The sequence below is a fragment of the Battus philenor genome, unplaced genomic scaffold (assembly GCF_028537555.1).
Source record: "Battus philenor isolate CCGP_79_NKW_IND1 unplaced genomic scaffold, ilBatPhil1.0.hap1 SCAF_23, whole genome shotgun sequence".
Taxonomy (NCBI): domain Eukaryota; kingdom Metazoa; phylum Arthropoda; class Insecta; order Lepidoptera; family Papilionidae; genus Battus; species Battus philenor.
Window position 1 is genome coordinate 3,672,999 of NW_027181686.1, and position 13,035 is coordinate 3,686,033.

The window sequence follows — 13,035 nt, forward strand, 5'->3', positions numbered from 1 at the left end:
TTTGGAACGAACCTATTAACACCGCAGCATTTTTATAATTGGCCAATAATATGTTCACATAACTAAAAACTCTTTTGTATCGTATTCACCTATTCGTATCGAATTTATATCTATTTGTAATTTATTAAACAGTTTCTTCCATTTTCCACTTAAACTATTTAGACGTAAAATATAGTGACAATTTATATACAAATGAAATTCCAACACTTCGCTCTTACATAGACCTGTCACTATCGTAAGTTAATGTTGTAATATTTTTTTTCTTAATGAAATATACTTTGCTTTATGACTTGCTTCTAACCCTGCGGAACGTTACACTCATATATTTGTCAAATATACGTTTATCTCACGAAACTGCATTTCACGAATTTTTACGCTAAAATTCTTTTCGCCTGTGCTGGCCATATTTAATATTATTAACGCTAAATCTACGGGTAGTAAAAAATTTAAACAAAAAAGCGCCACATAGCCAAGTGGATTGGCTAGTTAAAGTGGCAGGTAGGCTATGTAGCGTGCAGAACTGATGTCTGCCAGGGTCTTAAGATTCGGGACAGGTGACTACGAACTGACAAGCGCGGCGTGGGACGTCCCACCATAAGGCGGGCAGATGACCTTTTCAGGATTACCAAAACATGCTAGATACAAGCAGTTGTTGGTCTTATTTGAAATACACGAGGGCGGCTTACGGCCAGTAGTGATCTTCCTAAAGCTGATGATGTACAAAGTTTCAATCCATAATCCTCATAGTAAATTCGATAACTATCAGATATTCAGAAGATAAAAACAATTTTGGCGCATCTAATTTTAAATTTACACGAAAACAATGGCTTTATGCAACAAATCTCGTGAGATTGGGAACGAGCAGACAGAAATAAACGTACGAGGCACGAGGAATTTTATTGTTTTGAATTGTTAGTCACAGTCGGTGAATTTAATAACCTTTCATTTAACAAAGTGCAACGTTAAAGTTGTTTGTTATAATGTAATAACAAGAGCTGGATGCTTTAAGCGATAATATAGCTTTGAAATGAGTTGCTCTGCTACTGTATTTAACATACTTTATATAGTAAAAGTAATTAAAAATATATTTGAGTTTGTATTTAGCTTTTTAGGAGGGCTCGTTAGGAACCCTTGTAGTTTTAAGTTTAAGGATGCTTTTATGATGATTTCAATTGTCTTCCGTCATGCTCTTCCGACACTCTTATCATAAGATACACAAGTGGTCACAAGTGAATGATCTTATGTGGATAATGATATGAATAAATATGCGAAGTCCGCGGCCATTGCTCACAGCGCGTGGGAAACTTGAAAGTTGATTCACGAAAGTTGATTAATCTAGAGAAAATCCAAACATAAGACCCGAGAAAGCCACGGTTATATACGTGTGACCCTGGTTTTTAATTATTACTATATATTTGGTTATTTATGTGGTACAATGGTACTATTAAAATTTTATGTATATTGTTATTGAGAAAATAGCTTCTTTGTAAATTAAAGTAACCAGTAATATTACGTTTGTTCTCATCTCGAAATACAAAACAAAATTTTTCTCGAAGCATACTGCAAATTTTGAATATTTTAATGAAATATTTATTTCTTTTGTAATTGCTTTTCTAGTTATTCTCTTTGTGCACATAAAATAAATGTGTGAATGTGGTGACTTACGGCACCGAAACGTATTTTCTCACTTAGGGCCTTATTGACAAATATACTGTATATTTGAACCTTAAAGAGCCATGGAAAGGGCTTCTTTGAGATTTCTCTACGAGATCAGATATGAGAAAATTCGTAAACGAATAGTTACAGACATAACCCAGCGGATTGACGATTGTTGCTGGGACTATAAGGTTTTGCAAGAGGAAACCATGGATCAGCTAGCGCAGCATAAGAGCCACACACACATCGCCTCTCTTCCTTCGCCACATTCTTTGGTACCACAGTTAGCTACAATTTCAAATTTCTATCCTTATTTTATGTTTTTATTTCACATTTTACTTTTTTTTACATTTTTCCAACTTTATTTCTTTATCTAAATTCTTATTTTTATTTATTACCTCCTTTATAGTACTTAAGGAATTTGTGGGGGCGTTCTGTATTTTCCCATTAGAGAGGCGATGGTGCCACTTTCCACCCTTTCTTTCAGCTCCATCTTACACTCCCGAGATAGCTCGTTATAGCGTGCAGTACGGTACCTTCTTAAGGTTATCTGGAGATGCTGGATGCAAGCTAGACATTAATCGAATAGATTAGGAAAATGGTAACTTCTTCTAAATAAATTGATTTGGCATCCTTTATTGTTATGGCGTACGTTTGAGCATCGTACTAAGCTACGTAGTCAAAATAATGTCTAATAAATTATTAAAATATCGAAGGTTTACTGGTTTATTTATAAATACAGTGTATTTATTTAAATTGCGAAAATAATTTGTAGTCAAAATAGGTCATGGAAAGGTGAGCTGAAGTGAGAAAAATAACGCTTTTTACTTTGAGAATATAGATGCAGGGTTTTTAATAACTTGTATAATATATCAGTTAGGCTTATATTATTAAGTAACGGATCTTAGCCTCTTATTAGCAAAATTGGAACTAAAACACGACAATCAGCGTCTAATAATAATTAATAGATAATATTATGACATTATCTACATAGAATCATTTACAGTATTCATTTCTGTACGTCATGTGAAAGCCAGGAGGAGCCTAATTTGATTTAATTCCTCCTTTATGGCATCTGTCAACTTAAAGCTAGGATGGTTCCAAACGTGTCTTGATATGAAAAAAAGTCCGTAAAAATCTCGTTCAGGTTTTTTTCTTTGTGATCACTCACAATAACGGTAATACAGTTGTGGAGCAATTAATTCTCAAGCTATATTATCACTTGCTACGTTCACCATCAAATATAATTTTTTAAAATAGTCTGAAATGAAATGTATGCATAAGAAACGATTCCCGTGATACTATCAATATTTTTTATTGTATGCTATTTTAAATATCTGACACAAGGGCAAGTAACGCTAAAAGAATTTACCTTCAAGAGAACAATGGGTAAAAAACCTAAAACATTTTACAACGACAGCACGGCGTAAGTCAAGGACAGCTGGATCGTCGTTTGCATACAAAAATTTTCCCCGCGTTCATTTTTGTATCCATTTCATTGCAGCTTGTTTACGGAAGCGGGCGCGGATGTGCCAAATGCACCCGCCATGGCCTCCGATGGCCTCCGCGCGTTACTCATGCGTGCGGAAGATACTTACCCGTCTGTTGTATATATTTTTAACACAACTCCGATACATTTCGCTGCTCTAATTTAGACTCGACTCACAGTTCTGTTCCTCGAATACTAACACTGGAAAATCATATTTATACATTACTCCGACATACAGAATTCGTACAATCAAGTTATTCCTTTGTCGCAGTTAAATAAAAAAATGCAATGTCTCAGAGTGATCAATTTATTTAAAGGTTTAATTACTTTTAAGTTATCGGTTCTGTTGAAATTTAGAAGGCCCATGTCCAATCGTAGAATTTCTGCGGCTGAAATTATCATGTTAACGAGGTACTTTTAATTTCCGAGTGTTATACTAATGATTCAAGATAGTTTGATATTCCTTTTGTATTACTATACAATTATTTTACAAAAAAAAATTATTAGTGTTTGTTAATTGCGGCGAGTTTGTATTTACTTATAACAACATACATATTAGATGTGCAAAACATTGGTATCGTGCACGCAAAATGTGTCATATCTATTTTGGTCTCCCTGCTGACTTGTGAAATTTTTGTGCAGTCATGCTTTTGCAAGATTGCGTTTGTTAAATGAATACCTTTGGTATATATATAAAGAGAGCATCATTCACCATTGTAGTTCTTAGTGATATTTTTAAGCTGATGATGGTAAGTCTCTTACCATCTTATGTTTCAATTTGGTTCGCGCAATGGTGCGCAAAATTTCCTATCACAAATCTACGAAGTACAATTTAAACATTCGCAACACACCGCCACCCCTTTCTAGTACGAATATTAAGGAATTGATTAAAAGTAATGTTTAGTGTTTCCCTAATGTTAGTTGTTAGTATAGTCAGTAAAATATTTCTTTGATTTCGGCCCTTCTTCAAGTGTAGGACTCCTCTGGCTTATTCTTTATATCCCTGTCTTTTCAAAGAGCCCTTCCTTGCAATTTCGGAAATGTCTTGCTTTTTTGAGATCGGGAAATTTTTCTTTTCCCGATGAGAAATCTCCATTTTGTTGACAGAAACGTCCACCTGTGTTTATGACGCGCGATATGTCCCTCATCGCAACTTATCTAAGAACCTAATTGAGCTTTGTGATTTTAGTAATGTATCTCTTATCTTTGCATCAGATTTTTTGTGTTGGGATATTCTGTATATTTAAAATTATAAACAGGTAAACAAAATTTGTCTTCAAACTTTGTCATTACTATTTAATTCGATTGTATTTACGGTTAATGCATTTACTTCTTACATTTTTTTCTATTCGTATTAGATTACCTTTCATTCCATGGCTACAATTTGCTAGTTTCCATGTTCAGTTAATAACGACTGTACTAAAAGATTAATGCAAACAGAATTTTGCAATAAAATAATATTTAGTGATCGTTCAACTAGTAGAACTGTCTGATATTCAAGTTTTAACGAGCTCTCCGTCAATAAAGCTGTAGATAGGTTTGCGAGGGTAGTTTGTGAGCACAAGTTTTGTCCCGCTATCGACTTCGTCTGCCCTGATTCTCCATTATGTGACTAGATAAGATGAAATGGCGACCATTTGAATAATTTCTTGCATCAATCAATTGGCCTGGATTGAACATCGAGTGAGCGATTACTCTTTGATTATTATAATGTTGATTATTGATTGCTTAAGTGCGGGGCACGGGCGTGTGGTCTTACGAAGTTCCCTCTTGCGCGGTCAATATTGATAGAACGAGTTTTTTGTTGAAACGTTTCCAACGTGTAATACTTTTCTACAGTTAATTTTAAATGGCATGCGGCTCTGCGATGTATTTCTTGCGCATCATCGTTCAGAGTACTTATTACTTTCGACACCCACGGCGCGAGCTGAGGCGCTAATATTTGTAAACTTGGCAGCTCATGTTGATATATTTTATGTTTGGCGTAGTGCTAGTGCAATTTACTAGTTATTTTCGAAGTTTCATTTTTTTATATTGGAAAGCAAAGCAACTTTAGTTCGGCCCGTAACAGTGCATTGTTACTCAAAACTTTGTAATACAATATCCTGCCCTGCACTCGTTTGAGAAATGTTATATTAAGATGCAACTTTAGATAGGTTCGTTTAGGTTTAATTATAACTATATCAGATTAAAAAACAAGATGACCCTGCAGACTACGTACTGTTTTAGCTATGAATAATCAATTCAAATCTCAAAGCGAACTGTCAAAGTCGCGAATTGGCAAATGCATAAAGTTACAACAGTCATTATATTTTGGAAATTTTTGCAATTTGTTATGACCGCTACGTGGCCCGCCCGCTGCTATTTTAACACACTTTGCCAATCCGCTAGGCTATATCCATTACATTCATTAGTCCACAGATCTTCTCATTCTTCCGTGACTCTGAGCTACTGTGACCTTGCCAGTGATTCAAAGAGAGAGAAGTTTGAAACTCATCCCGTCGCAAGTCATCACTCTACAATGGTTTATATAAATAACTGCATTTTTATGTGATAATTTTCATATAAATTTTGATGATTCACATTACGATGTTTTTAATAATGAAATGAGTAATTTACGGAGAATTAATTTTGTCACACTAATCGAAGATAGAAAATAAGAATTTCGATAATAACTAATGATAAGTAATCAAAATTATTTTAGTGTACATCTTTAGTAAACTACTCACACAAAATGCTTTAAGGCTCTCCGTATCTAGAACACCAGTTTGTTCTGGAAATATAACTATAACTATTACTGTGATCATATGATTCTAACACAAACAGTAACTTTCTGCGCTCTGTCATTGTCAAACGGAACTAAGAAAGTTTTTAAATTTTATTTTTCTATTAAATAACTTATCCAAGACAAACATTTATAAGCAGTAGGTAATGTGAAATAAGCTAGGAAATTATTATAATTTTTTCAATATCTCATCTTACCTTGTTTTTAACTGGGAACAATTAGAATCATCATCTTAGAATTGTGATTTATATATTGTGTGCACGCTGGTTATGGGCAGCGCAAGTCCTGAGTGGCGAACCTTGGAGGAGGCTTAGGTCTTGCAGTGGGCGTCGTGATTATGATAAATGTGACATTTTTGCACAAATTTGAACAAATTAAATAAAAGTCAATTAACAACTAAATTTTAAGCTATATTGTTATTTTTAGAAATTAAAAATTTAGGTAGAAGCTATGAAAGGATTAAATCTAAAATAAAAGATTTCATTTCTTTTACGAGAAAAACTTAGTTTAAAATAATTTTTTCCAAGTGAAATTCTTTTAATGTTCTATTGAAGGCGGTCCCTCGTGGGCGGACACTCCGGCAAGTCGCTTTGGATTTCTTTTTAATGAATAATTCATTGTTTCCACCGCCACGTCCCACTTCCAATGCTCTTTATATTTAAACGCAGTTTTATAAGCTGGGAACGATGAAATCGATCTGTGAATCAATGATTCCAACAAGGCCATTGTCAGGTTCGTTTGTGAAAACTCTAATTCCGATGTTTATGTTTACTACCTTTGTTTTATAAAGCACTGTCGATTTCGTTTGAGAATTCGAATCATGTTTTGATGGTTAACGTATTTTTATTTTTGATTAAGTACGGATTTTTCTTTGTATAACGCTTTATTTACTTCTCATCATTATCGTGTCAGCCCATAGACACCCACTGCAAGGCATCGGCCTCACCCAATGAACACCATGATGACCGGTTTCGAGCTGCCCGCACACAACGTGCGTGCAATATATAAAACACTATGTTAATGTTCTAACTATTCATAAACAAAATCAATGTACTGCGGCGAAAGTTTACATTAATTTTCTAATGTATTTCCCTATAGCATAGTAATCGTAATCGCCACAACTTCCTATTTTGAATTCGACTTTTATATTATCGGAAAAAAACAAAGGTTTTTAAAGTTATTTTCTTTTTCATTACGAGAGATTATGTGCATAATTAATAAACCCATCACAATCCGCGACTGCGAGTACGTATATGATTATGGTAATGAATATGCTAATTGATAGTATAACACAATGTAGCAGACGTAAAAATGCAATTAAAACATGATAATTATTGTTATCAGTTATGCATTTAACCGTCGCTGCTCGACGCGAACACTTGTTGCCATAGCGACGTTCACATACCGCGTCGTTTTACAACACCGATAACAATTTGATGTCTAACCGCATTAAATTTATTTCCGATACAATTTACTACCGCAAAAATATGTTGGAATTCAATTTAAACACATTGCTGTTTCTCATCGATTTTGTTATGGTTGATTTTATTTTTACAGAAGGTAAGAACACGTTCTCAATTTTAACTTTTACTATTAGTTTCTCAATTTATGCAACCTTAAATAAAAAGACTAAGGTCTTGCTTAATGCTTAATATATCATTTTTTGATCTACTTTAGATTAAATAGTACATCATGAGCAAAATACAAGAAAAGCCAAATGTATCCGAAACTAGATTCAAATTAAGCTCCTTTGTAATGGGATCCTCGAGTAAGAGTGAATAGACCTGGCTTACAGTACTAGCCAGGTTTATAGAATACAGTTTCAAGAGTGAAAAGTACATAAGCTTAGCCTAAAGTCTCTTTAACCTCGGCCCAGCACTCTACATACTACAATTTTACCGAATCGATTTATCCACGAACTTATAATACATAACCACTAGAGTTTACTCGCTGTGCCTCAAGAAGTAGACAGCAAATTCATTTGGATTTTTTTGTGATGATTATATTTTGATAATGATAAAAAAACAGATTCGTGTATTTTTTTTAAAATTCGTACAAAATCTTTTGATGAATACTATGAAAAGAAGCTCTTGCGATAACAAAGATATTTAAGGATAAATTTGTTTCCTTTTACCAATATTTTTAAGGGTTTTATAGTTAACGTTTGAATCTACCCGGAATGAAAAAGAGAATAATAATAACGTGTGGTTAAAGCAATCACACGCTGACTTCACGAACTTTATGAAAACTTATTATTTCCTGTTAGACATTAAGAAGCTAGCAATAGTTAATTCCTCCTATTTATATTTCAGTGTCAAAATAAACAATAAATAATTGTATGTTAATGTTATTTAAAAAATTTAATGTTTCTTTTGTCGGATTTTGTAATAGCTCAGACGTCTCTTATTACATCGTCGAAAAAACCAAAAAGAACAATGAAACATATCAAACCGTGCAACTGTTTTTGCAAATCATTCAACTGTGCACGAGAGAATGCGAGCCAATCATTGCTGCGGTAAAAACTTGTATTGCCTTCGCAGCAGAAAAAGAAGCCGAAATACCTAACCTCGTAGATCGTCTGGTGTGAACGGCGTCCTATACAGATACATAATTGTAATTGAACATTGGCTCGAAGTGAAACGAGTTTTGCTTCGGGAATCATCAGGCGTAAACGCGCGGGTGAATCGCCGGCGTTTTTTGTCGCGTCGAAGCGGGCAGTTGAGGTGGCGCGAGTACGCACGCGCCCGCTGACGTTGCACTATTCACGCCGAGCCTCTAGTAGCGAGACGCGCGGTTCAGACGCCGCCGGCGCCCCTCGCCCTGCTCCCCGCGCCACCCGAACGTTGCGCCGCTACCCTGCCGCCTCGCCGGGGCTACCCCTCCGCCCCGCTCGACGCGACGCCTCCAGTTGCCTCGCAGCTGCCGCGCGCGTTCGTCGCATATTTTATGCGACACTGCCGCTTCTCTTTCATAATATGGATATACATCACATCCGCGCTCTCGTCATCATTCAGTTTCCATATTTGTGGTTTTGCGAAGTCTTCGACAAGTATAAATGGATTATATTGTAAAGTGATACGGGAGGCGATAACTTTTTTAAGGTCCGCATTGGAATTTATAGTATGTCGAACTGCGGCGCGCCGACGTGTTCGGCACATGGGTTTATAGTAATATGGTGCTAGCGGAAATTACGTCACAATACTAACATCTGTGCACAAAGTACAGCGAGAGTGTAATTTTTTTACATGCATGCAAGAAGTTTTCGTTTCATGTGCGCTAGTAAGCAGTGTACTTATTTTGCGGCATGGCGTACTCGTGGCGTCCACGACCACGTTACATTATGGCGGGCTTTTCCGAAGCGTCGCATTTCTGTGCAAATATACGGTGCGTTTATGTTCGAATATATATATATTTTTTTTATATTCGAATATTTTTATAGTAAATAAATCATCAGTATCGTGCCCTTAAAATGTTAAATAAATATCATGGTTGTGACCTCTAACTAAATAAATATTTGGTAAATACCCGAAATTAATGGTAGTAGTATCTTAAAATCAATTAGTTTTGTAATCGTTTTTTAAGTTGAGAATAAATAAACTACTCTTTGTTTAAAGTACATCGTTCGAGGTCGTTCACTACTTAAATACATTGGCTAAGATTCACGCAGACGATTGAATGAATTTAATAATTGTTTAATCTTAATTCAAGATTTAATTTATCAAAACTATTAACATCTGATAAAGTAAAATCCATAAAGTAAGTCTGAAAAGAAATTATGAGAATTCTAAACATGGACGTCAAAGGTTTTCATAAATGAATGCAACGTGGCTGTAGTAATCCAACACTAGTAATGACATGAAGGGCTCTGCAGGCGTGGCTTCGTACGTTCTTGTTGCTGACTTCCTGGTACTTGTGACGGAAAGTTGTCGAACATAATATCAGGTTTTGCTCTCTGCACAAGCGGTTGTTAATTTACATTAGTGGCTATTATTTATGATAACGGGGGGTCTGATTTGTCACGAAAACTTATATGGAAATTAAAAATTGTATATTATGTAGAAATAGTGTTTACTCTGGTTACCTACGAGTCGGTGTTGTAATGGATAATAGCGGTAACTTTTAGGCCGCTAGTCACACGGTTTTGATTTTTTAGTCAAATCATCCAATTATATCAGTGCTGTTTGTATGCGTGTTTTCCCATGGCGCTAGATATAATTTTTTGTCATCATTAATTAATTTCCCAAACAAATACATCGATTTCTTTAGATATCACTTACTTTAAGTTCCTAACATATCTTTATTATTCATAAAGTAATTTTATTCTCGTAAATATATGAAATAAAATTATTATATATTATATTTTCTGAAAACATTAGCAATAATATAGTGGGTATTTAACATATTTTATTTCAAAGCAATAGAGTAAGGACTATGACATTTATAATCTAAACGATATCGAAAATGATTTGATTACTCCGAATTGTTTCCCAAGCTTATATATTCAAGCAGGAGCATTGTCGCATTCGGTATAATGTTATGCAACGGGAAGCCGCCACGTGGCCCAATCCAGTACTTTGCGCATGTCTACAGGATCTATACCTAGTTGCCTTTATAGATGAATACTCTTTTATGAAGCGAATACGCACTTTTAATTCGGATTAATTCCATGTTATTAGAACATATTAAATTGTATGTCAATGCACCATTTATTTGAGGTATCATAATTGTTATAAAGTATGTTAATAACATTAGGCGATTTTCTTTCCTAGTTATGTATTATAATGTTTTAAACAAAATTTACGGTGTTAGATGCGACACAGTCGCCACGTGGCGGCATGGAGCACTGCGCAAGTCCCTACGTAGCCACAGCTGTGCTAAGAAAAATCGTTACCGGCAACCACGCACCTATTTCCCTACCACGTGTTTTGTTAAAAATTAAGTAAAAATATAACTTTCTAACAAACTTTATTTTGTACCGAAACTGTCGGTTAAAACCATATACAAACAAAAATATAAAAAAAAAAATTGTTGGTGCTCATTCTTGTTGTTTTAGTTGTAATCGTTGAAATAAAAAAATCCACATATGCTTAGAAGGACATTTACGTTTCTAATATTTTTATACTGCTGACATTATAAATAATCATTTATTTCATTACTTTCATATTAATAACATTTCGAATATTTTAAATAAAAATATAGCAGATTGGAATAAGAAAGAGACGACTACTCACTTTTTGGCATAGTTTTATAACCATCATTCAGAAGTTTGTTTTCGAACTTCTGTTGACATTTGTGGAGGACGATGACAGACAAGCACTCGATATCCAATTTTATAAAATTAATTTAGGTAATATAAAATTAGTTTAGTCTGCTCAATTAATTGATACAATATTTTTTTCACAGAACCTATCTATTGTTTCTAAAGATGTTAATGCTGTTAGTTCTAAGGCTTTTGCAGCTTCATCGGTACTGAGTTCACGGAGCGGAAGGGTCCGTGAACTAGAGCACAGAACCTATATCAGTTCTATCTCTACTACTGTTATACAATACCATTGTAATTGGTTTCTTTAAGTTTGTTAAGTATAAAAGTCGCGTAAAGATTTCAAATTAAAAAGTACAGGATAATTAATTTATATCATGACTATTTGATGTTGTTTCTACCAACTCTCTCTTACAGAGTAATGATCAAAGAATATTATTAACATTATTTTGAATTCACTCACTACGTTAAAAAAGTAATTAAAAAAAGACCTATTGAAACATTGGGTATTAAATGGATTTTGTATCTAAATCTGTTTTGATGTTACTAGTGAAAAATAGAAAGTACCAACCCTCTTGTAAAATTAGTACAATTCAATATAAACTTGGCTTCAGGACTTTAATAGATCTTAGACCTTATGAGCATTCACTTATTATAGTAAAAGTATGATTAAATGCATGCACATAGATTTCAGATAAGAAGATTAAAAATCAATCTAATTGCATTCAGTTTTTACCTACTAGAAGCACTTACAGGCCTTCGTCGAAATAATTGGACAACACGTTTTAGTACCAAAAACAAGTTAGAGGCAATGTTTAAATATCACCACGGTTTTCGCAGAACTCCGCACAAAACTCTCGAATGGAACCATGTTTTACTTCACCATTATGTCATATGGCGAGAATCCTTAAAACACTTACAGAAAAGCGTTGCAGCTTCTTAAATGGGCACAATCGGCTTAAATATCAGATATTATAAAAATGGCTGATACAGTAAGATGCTGAATAAAAATAAAGTCCTCTTTTTTCTCAGTTGCATGCCGGTTATTTTGACTCTACGAATATATTTTAAAATGGAATTTGCAACAATAAATTTTTATGTCAGTTATTCTGCCAAATACAATAGCATCCGTATCTTTCACGTGATATTCTCTAGTACCATGACTTGGCGGCGTTTAGGCACAGAAACTTGCCAAGTGCCACTTTCACTGCCATCGTATCCTGTTTAATCTCAAGTAATTTAAATTCTATAAGCGAACATAAATAGAATGGGATGTGATAATGTTTCTAGTGCCTGTTTTAAAAGAAATTGTTTTTATTTCAATATATTGTCCACATGGATCATAAAGACTGATTGGTTATGGATGTAAAAAGTATTGAAGGGTGTAAGTGAATAATTTTGTAAACAAAAAGTGTTAGAACATTTACACATATTTCCAATCACCCTGTATAAAATGATCACTCTTGAAACTATTGGAAAGCGTGCGACAGGCTAATAACTTTTGGCAGTAAAAAGTGCAGAAACAGATAGCAAACAATAATTATTTTGACATGTATTTTTATCAGAATTTTGAAAACGAATTTTTTACTTTATTGACATTAAGTTATTAGTTATTTCTGAAACTTTTGAGTTTTCGAAAGGATGTATTTTACATTAATTGACGGCAAATGAGCTATACATTCACCCGTTTAAAGCTTTTACACTTCTAACCAATCACCGACTAGATATGTTATTGATATAAAACTTGCTTTTAAGCTGTCTCAAAGATACAACCTTGTTCAGTCATTTGTACGACCTTGCTCATAGAAAAAGTCAGCGTGTGGCTGTGTTGTCGTCAGTAATGCA

General features: G+C 34.3%; 1 protein-coding gene across 9 annotated transcripts in view; it reads left to right on the forward strand.

The window, feature by feature from the left end:
* Positions 1–13,035, forward strand: part of LOC137923961 (myotubularin-related protein 3) — a 99,000-nt gene that overhangs the window by 38,473 nt on the left and 47,492 nt on the right. For 4 of the 9 annotated variants that reach the window (XM_068767225.1, XM_068767224.1, XM_068767229.1 and 1 more), the window contains exon 1: positions 8,862–9,031. The exons of 3 other annotated variants lie outside the window; for them this stretch is intronic. The gene's annotated coding sequence lies outside the window, so the exon portion shown is untranslated. Of the gene's footprint in view, positions 1–8,861; positions 9,051–13,035 lie in introns of those variants that run through there. 2 more of the 9 variants (XM_068767226.1, XM_068767227.1) reach the window with 2 other exon arrangements.